Source organism: Oreochromis niloticus, linkage group LG4 (genome assembly GCF_001858045.2).
Source record: "Oreochromis niloticus isolate F11D_XX linkage group LG4, O_niloticus_UMD_NMBU, whole genome shotgun sequence".
Classification (NCBI taxonomy): Eukaryota; Metazoa; Chordata; class Actinopteri; order Cichliformes; family Cichlidae; genus Oreochromis; species Oreochromis niloticus.
The window spans coordinates 30,298,940-30,308,013 of NC_031969.2; the positions used below are offsets into that span (position 1 = coordinate 30,298,940).

General features: G+C 46.3%; 1 long non-coding RNA gene across 1 annotated transcript; it reads left to right on the forward strand.

Moving 5' to 3' along the window:
- Positions 1-7,184: 7,184 nt before the first annotated feature.
- On the forward strand, positions 7,185-9,074 carry LOC112846626 (uncharacterized). The gene is made up of 2 exons (XR_003219690.1): positions 7,185-7,752; positions 7,855-9,074. It is a non-coding gene; the product is annotated as an uncharacterized LOC112846626 (long non-coding RNA).

A 9,074-nucleotide genomic window follows, 5' to 3' on the forward strand; every position in this document is an offset into this window, starting at 1 on the left:
CTATACAGGTCATCGGATGTTCAAGATGGGCTTTACGTCTACCAACAACTGCTCACACTGCCAAACCAACTCACCGGACAATTATATCCACGCTCTTTGGTTCTGTCCACCAGTTCAGAAGTTTTGGCGCGAGATATCATCATCATCATCATCATCGTTTATTTATATAGCACTTTAAAAACACACAAGGCTGACCAAAGTGCTGAACAATAAAACATAATAGATACCATAAGAATAATAAATACAATAAAATAATGAACATGGCAAAAACAATAAAATATAAGTAAATACAAGTCAGTCAACCACTGAGTCAAAAGCCAGTAAATAAAAATGCGTTTTCAATCTGGATTTAAAAACCATCACCGATGTCGATTGCCTAATGTGAAGAGGAAGATTATTCCAAAGCTTAGGAGCCACAATAGAGAACGCTCGGTCTCCTCTCAGTTTCAACCGCGATTTGGGGACTGAGAGCAACAACTGCTCAGCTGACCGGAGCGAGCGAGTGGGGACATAGGGCTTCAGCAAATCAGACAAATATGCAGGTGCCAGACCATTTAAAGATTTAAAAACCAATAAAAGAACTTTAAAATGAATCCTAAATTCAATTGGAAGCCAGTGCAGGGAGGCCAGGACCGGAGTAATGTGCTCAAATTTCCTTTTACCAGATAAAAACCGTGCTGCAGCATTCTGTACTAGTTGCAGGCGTGTCAGAGTGCCCAGTCCAACCCCTATTAAAAGGGAGTTACAATAATCCAAGCGTGAGGTTATAAAAGCATGGATAACAGTCTCCAAGTCACGTCTTGAAAGAAAAGGTTTAACCTTCAACAGACGCCTGAGGTGATAGAATGACGATTTCACCACCCCATTCACGTGGCCATCAAAGGTAAGTGCAGAGTCGATTTTTAACCCAAGATTAGTAATCGAGCTCTTCAGGTCAGAGCAGCAAGGTCAACATCAGGCATATCAGAGGAGCGATTCGGGCCAAACAGAATTGCTTCCGTTTTACGTTCATTAAAATTTAAAAAGTTTTGAGCCATCCATGACTTAACATCACTAAGGCAATCAAGCAGGAGTCTAATTTGGGAGCTATCAGAATGACTGAAAGGAAAATAGAGCTGGCAATCATCAGCATACAGCTGTCAGACTCCTGAACTCTGCCTCCTGACATCTGACCCACGTTAAACTCATGGACTGAACATACACACACCCATAACCACTAGCACTTTACCACTACTGTATAGTTCTGTGTAGATAATCATTCTGTACATACGATAATTTTTAATCCCACAACTGTTTATAACTTACATAGTTCACATTCTGTATAACTGTATATCGCAGATTTCTGTATAGTTTTTATTTCATATTTATATCCTGTTCATAGCCTGTACATAGCTTGTACTCACTACAGCCTGTACATACTTAGTTATAGAATATTCATAACATACTTCACACTGTGTACATTATAACATACCATAATAGACCCATTTCTGTAATATACTTACACATCTCTATTATTGCTAATTTATATTGTAATATATCTATATCACGACTAAAGCACTTACTGGATGGATGCAAACTGCATTTCGTTGCCCTGTACCTGTGACATGTGCAATGACAATAAAGTTGAATTCTATTCTATTCTATTCTATTCTATTCTAAATGAAACATTGTGTTTACGAAAGATCGCACCCAGTGGCAGGAGATACAATGAAAACAGTAATGGCCCAAGAATAGATCCCTGTGGTACACCCCATGACAGAGGGGCCACAGAGGATGATGACGAGCCCAACTTAACACAGAAGCTCCTGTTTGAGAGATATGATTTTATCCACAGGAGTGCCAAGCCAGAAATGCCCACACAATGCTGTAATCGAGAGATCAGCAGGTCGTGATCTACTGTGTCAAATGCAGCAGTCATATCTAGTAGTATAAGCACTACATGTTTACCACAGTCTGTCGCTACAAGAATATCGTTCATAACCTTTATGAGAGCTGTCTCTGTGCTATGAAACGGCCTAAAGCCGGACTGAAAAACTTCAAACATTTGAGAGTTGTTTAGATAATCCATCAGCTGAGTGTGAACAACCTTTTCCAAGATCTTACTCAGAAAAGGAAGTTTAGAGATGGGTCTAAAATTTGACATTACTGAAATATCTGAGCCTGGCTTCTTAAGTAAGGGATGAATAACTGCATGCTTAAACTCACTTGGTACTTGACCTGACAAGAGGCTGGTATTGATTATGTTCAGAATATGTGGTCCAACAGTAGGAAACACCTCTTTCAGAAAACGGGGATGAACAACATCATTCGGAGAACCACACGGTTTAGCAGTTAACACAAGCTTCTCTAGTTCAGGTAAAACAATTGGTTGGAAAGCAATAAGCAAATTTAAACAGGGAACATGCACAGCTGGGTCAACAGAAGATACAGTGGAGGGTCTCAAACTAGCAACCTTATCCACAAAGAAATTAAGAAACCTATTACACATAACCTCAGAAGATTGCAAAAGAACATGATCCTCTGCATTCAGTACAGAATTAATGGTATTATACAAAACACGAGGGTTATGTGAATTAACAGCAATAAGTTGTGAAAAATAGGAGTTTTTGGCGGTCTTTACTGCCCTCTGGTAAGCTTTCCAGCTCGTCTTAAGAGCTTCCAGAGAGACGTACAGCCTGTCCTTTTTCCATCGTCTTTCACATCTCCTACATTCTCTTCTAATGGCTCGAGTAAAATCGGTTAGCCAAGGGCTGGCCTTGGGTTTACACTGCCTGAGTCTTAGAGGTGCAACAACATCAAGGGCAGATTTACAGAGTCCAGATGAGATAGTAATCCATCTACGGAGGACGACTCAGAGGGACTGGACACAAGTTGTTCAAATAGTGTTGAAAAATCTTCAGCAGTATCTGAGCCGAAGGCACGATAGCATCACATAGGTGCAGCCCGTTTAACAACAGGACTAAGAGGAACAACATCAAATAAAATGGGCATATGATCAGAGAATACAGCATCCTCCACATGTAGGTTACAGACAGATAACCCATATGATAACACCAAGTCCAATGTGTGACCATGTTCTTGAGTGGCACATTTAACAGATTGAACAAGATTAAAAGAGTTCACCAGGTCCATGAATTCCTTAGCCAGGGGCTTCCCTGGGCAACATACGTGTATATTAAAATCACCGAGTAGCAGGACCTGGTCATACCGGGATGCACAGTCAGCGAGAAACTCCGAAAACTCAGATAAAAACTCCTTGTTATATTTAGGAGGCCGGTAAACTATTGCACACAGCAATGAAGGCGAGTGGCCCAGTTCACACAGGCAAAGTTCAAAGCTGGTGTGGTGTGTCCATGAGGATAGTTGCTTAAACTCAAAGTGTGATTTAAAAACAACAGCTAACCCCCCGCCACGACCAGAAGCTCTCGGAGCGCTAAAATAAGCACAGCCGGCGGGCAGCAGTTCAGAAAAAACGCTTAACTCACCGGGTGAACTCCAGGTTTCAGTCAAACAGAGGAAGTCCAATGCATGGGAAGAAAAGAAATCCTTCAGGATGAAGGTCTTATTCGCCACCGATCTGGCATTTATTAAACCCAACCTGAGAGGAGCTGGTTCGGAGACCTCCGGGGCAGTGACAACCAGATCCACCGATCGAAGGTTTGATCGGTCCATTCCCCTCCAACGCAGATGCCGAAGAGGGAATGATTTAGCAGGGCTGCTCCCGATAGAGCCGACAATGGGAACCAACCAGGAATCCACAGGATCCAGAGCACGCGATGGTACCAAGAGTCGTGGAAAAGATTGACGAACGGAGCGTAGATCGTGAGGAAGGTAAGAAATCCGTATTCTCAGCTTAACGAGGCGACCTCCACGGGTACCCCGTCTCCTGCGTCGCTTCCGCATATCTGGTGGCGGTGGTAGGGGATGCCAGCGCAATGGTACTGCTTCCAGGTAGGGAGGCAGAAAACCCTGGCTATCTTTACCAAACCAAGCTAAAACTTTATTGGAAATCGGCTCATCCACCAAAGTTTGGCGATCATACGACAGTATTGAACTGACATGTTGCACAACATTAGCTAAAAACAATAAAATCAAACAGATAAAAAAGAGCGGTTGACGGCATGCCAAACACACAGGCGCCATCTTCAAACACACACTTTCCACGTTCGCCTGCTCGGCCTCACAGCAAAACATGAAATCGTCATAAAAAACAATCTGTGTTTGTGATACAGGTGAGATATGTGAAGACTTGTCAAAGTGTCTGAAATGTAACATTCCAACTTCCCCTTTAGTGTGTTTGTTGGGCAGCTTAGATAATGTCACTACAGAAAAGAATATAGCCCATATGGTTTTCACTGCCCTATGCATAGCCAAGAAAACAGTCCTCATGAACTGGAAAAATAAAAATAATCTTAATTCTAACCAATATAGAAATTATCTATTAGATTACATTAGTCTTGATACAGCCTCTGCCACCACATCAGATCAATTGCTCTGGGCTACTTTGATCAGCTCCATCACCTAGTGGGGGTGGGGGGTCATAGTTTGGTCCCGCCTTCACTGTTGTGATTGGTGTGGGGTAGGGACGGGCTTAGGGCGTCGGGGGGTTCCCCGGGAGCATCTTCCGGGGGGGGGGGCTCAACCCAGGGTAGCGGTCATGGCCAATTGGGGCTCTGTTGGCTCTTAGGTGACGCTTTCCTCGTGGCTGCGTGCAGCGGAGCTAGAGGAGGGTCTGTGCTGACGGACGTGGGTTACTGACCTGGTAGCCTGGCTGCCCCTGGGTGGGTCCGGGACGGGCGTGAGGTTCTGGGGGCGCTCTGTCTCTGGGCTGGGACCCTAGCCGGGCCTCAGGGGCTTGGGTCCTGGTTGGTGTGTTGCCGGGGTTGTGGGCGGGTGGGTGTATGGGGGCCCGGCTCTGGCGCAGGGTGCCGCTGGTGCATCGAGCCACCTTGGGGGGCTCTTCAACTGGTGGGGGAGGTTGTTACACCTCGCAGGAGCTCTCCTCTCTTCAGGAACTCTCTGCAGGAGGGGGAGATACAGGAGAGGTGGACGAAGATCTCAGCCTGGACGTCTTTTGTCTTGTGTAGTCTGGAAGATGAGTGGATGATGGGGTGGGTACAGTTTTCTCTGTGGTGGGGTCAGGTGGACTGTCCCGGGCTCTGTGGGGCCGGGCTGCGCTGCTGCACTGGGCCCCGGTCCGGATGTGCCTGGGTCCCCTTTCCCTGGCGGGTTGTGGAGCATGGGGGTGCCTACTGGGGTCAGCGGGGGAGCTGGCCCCAGGGAGGGGTCACTTGCCCCTCCCTTCCCTCCCCATCTCCAGCTGCCTCCCTCTTCCCGCTCCACCACAATCACCCACACATGCAGGGCCTTGGGGTGGGGGTGTGTCACCAGGGTGCAGAGGAGGCATCCCCCCCCCCTCTGTCCCCTTCTGGCTGCCTCTACCTCAATTTTATCCCACAACTTAGACATTCACATTACTCACACTCTCATTACATATACATATAGGATCTTGGGGGTGGGCACGCTATATGGAATCCAAATCACCATCAGGGTGTACACCTCACCCCTGGCGTCGTTGCCCACCTCTCAATTTTAACTACACGTAGACATTGAGGGCTAGCAGGAGGGGCTATGCGCTTACCTGCTGCTCTCTGGCAGGTAGCTCCATGCCCTCCTGGGTTTTAAATGCACCTTAGAACAAACATACACCAACACTACATATGAGCGGGTGGAGGAAGGTTTGGAGTCTCTGCGGCCTGTTGGAGCGGGGGGGGGGGGCAGGAGGAGGAGGAGTTGGCCGTCCGACTGGGGTCTGGTATGTGGGGCCTCCCTGCCGCTGCGGAGTCGGGGCGGTCTGCTTCTCCCCACCTCAGGGAAAAAGGTAACACCACCTGGGTCTGGGTGCAATTTCCTCTTCCAGGGGCAAGGGTACCTAGACCCGGTTCTTAGAGTACGCTTGGGTAGTGTGATTGTGTGTACAGCGTCTCTTTATGTCTGTCTCCACGTTGGTTGAGTGTGGAGTAATTGTTTATGAGAGCATGAGGGTGAGAATGGATGTTTGTATCTGTGTGTGCCTGTATGTCTGTGTCTATATGTCAGGTTGGGTATCAGACGCCACCTCTCTGGGAACATCTCAGGCCCTCCAAGGTTTGGAGGCCTATCTCCCCCCACCACTTCCCCTGCCGGTGGCAGACGCCCTCAGACATCGGTGCGTTGGTGGTTCTTTGTGTCTAGGGATGGGCGCCCATGTACACACCGGCTCACTCCTTGGCGGCTGCTTATTGGGGCCTGGAGCCTGGGGCTCGCTCGGGCCACTTCGGAGGCGGGGTGCCCTCGGCCTCTCGGCCTAGAGCTCGGTCACTCAGGCACAGCTGGCTGCCGGCGGAGCCCACGGGCGCGTCACTGCAACCCCCTGGCTTCTGCTCCGCGGCTGCTGAGTGACGCCTCATCTGGGACTCTCCTCAGCTCTTTCGGGGATAGTGGCGCGGCTGCCCTCTGTTGGTCTTCCTTGGTCTCTTGTGTTCTGGGGCCCCTGGATGTCTGGAGTTTCGATCTCCTCCATACCTGCTTCATGCCCTGGAGGATGGGGCAGTGGCCCCCCACACCCTCTAGCAGAACATTACATGAAGGAACCTTTTAAAAAAAACAAGCGCGTCCATGCTCACAGGTGTACACACGGGTGATCACACACACAAACTACACCCTTTTTGGCTCCTACCTCAAAGCACACTGTGCGCTGTCGATCTTACGTGCTGCACAAAATAATGTTTAACATTTAGTATTTACTGCCATATTCCCATATATTGTTGTGATGTTGTTTATCCTATTACTCTCGTTTTCTTCTGCTTGTTTTCTTTTTTCTTTTTCAACAGGTGATCCAGGTGATCGATATATGTATATTTTTGTCTGCTTGCTCTGTTGGTTTTTGTTTTTTGCCCTTTTTTCCCCGTCCCTCTTCTCAGCTGTTTTTCTTTCCCTGTTTCTTTCTCCCCTTTTCTTTCTCCCAGTAAAGTCTGTCCCGTATTCAGCAAATGAAAATAAAATAAACAATAAAAGGTGAATCAAATGGACCATTACGGCAAGGCTGGGATGGTCAGTTTGGTAAAGTAAAACCGTTGGGCATCTTTCTTTGCCTTTAGACAATAATTCTGATGGCAAAAGAGCCAAACGGGACAGGCAAAAAAAAAAAAAAAAAAAAAAAAGAGTGACATTTGGATTTATCTGTGAGAAACTCTTTTCGCACAAGTAAGCTGATCCAAAGCTGGACTGAACTCCACATTATTCATCTTTATATAGAATAAAATTGCATGTTTCAAACACAAGTTTTTCAGGTTTTGAGAGTTTGTTAATATCACTCCATTTGTGGTTTTAAATCTGAATAGCCTTCGTTTTTCACACCAATCTTCCAGTAACATCATTATTATGTAGTAATCGGGACACAGCATAAGTCAAATGTACAAATTTTTTAGTAAAAGCAAAAAAGCTTTTAATAAAAGAGTAAAACATAAATGTTTAACACTTCACTTAAACATTAACTATAGTACCTCTTAAGGAACCTATAGAATATTGTCACATGGGGTGAAGAACAGCATAAACTGTCTCTTCCCCTTTTCTATCTGTGTGATTCAGAACTAAGATGGAGCAGATCAGTGACTGTCTGTGCAGGTATCAGAACTACAACTTTCTGGCCAGTATACATAGACTCCCTTCAGAGTTTTTAAATAACAAACAGCAATGTCTTACTTGTGTCAGGTCAGTGAGAAATCTCTGTAGCATCCCATTATTTTGCAGTTTTATTCTGTCCAGACTAATCCAATGGTTAGATATAATATCCCATACATTTTTCCTCAAAAGGCACCATGTGGGCTCAGCAGATCATCACTTCTATCTATGAGTTGGACGGGCATATGAATGAATATTCTACCAACTCGCAGAAGATGCCATGGCTGGGTGCATACACTCATCAGCTCTCTCCACGGCTCTTCACATCACATCTCTCCCAGGTTCTCATGCCTCTAGGACTGAAGGACAAGAAGGGAATGGTCAGAGCTGTATAGATGCTCAAGCAGCCTGAAGAAAGAGCAGGTTTAGTGATATACCCACATAGCAGACAGGCAGGCAGCTAACTGCAGCTAATGGCTCCCCCATGAAAACCTTTGGTGAAAGGTTAGTGACTGTTTGTTTTTATGACTGGGACTTCCTGTGGAACTTTGTAGTTGCTGCTAGCTCTGTGCCTTTAATAGGCACTGATTTTGTTTGTGCTCACTTGACCGTGAGCACAAAGAAGAAATAAGACTGGTTGATGTCTCTACCAGACGTTTGATTGACGCTGTGTCTTTTTCTTCATTACCCTGTTTTAATCAGGGCACTCAGCCCGTGGTGCACGCTAATTTGTAGCTTCGGGAAATATTTTTCAGTGTTTGCTTTCAGAGATTTCCTCACTAACTGTCCCCACCTTCTGGAACACTGTGACGAATGTGGGGTGGAAAATTACATCACTGTGATAGGGCCCCCAGTGTTCGTGCGCGTGCGGTGTTTTGACAGGGCTTTTGGTCAAGTGAATTCTTGACCAAAAGCCCCCTCCCCGTGTTTCGATCCATCTGTGCTTTCCCTCAACCCTCAGTTGCACTAGCTTTCCGTTCCTGGTCCAGTGCACCATTGCCTGCCGGACACCTTTGTCCCAAAGACTTTAGAGACTGCTAAGTTTGTTTTTGTGTGGCACGATGCCCACAGGACACCACTGCGTCCGCTGTATGACGGCCTGTTTAGGGTTATCAAACTGGGCTTGAAGCATTTTGTTTTGGACTTTGGGGGTCGTAGGGAGACTGTGTTTGTTGACAGGATGGGAGGTGGCTCCACTCACACCCAGGGTTAGGGGAAGTGAGGGGGTGAAGGTTTTGGTGCTTTCTATGTTCAGGTGTGTAAAGCAGTGATTAAAGTTGGAGTGGAATATTCACAGTACAACAACAAAAAAGTGTGAAGCTTAAGTTGTTTGTTGTTTAAGACTTCTGTTTGTAAATAACACACACACACCCCTCCCCCCATGTTGTGTAGCTTTCTGGATTTTATACTTA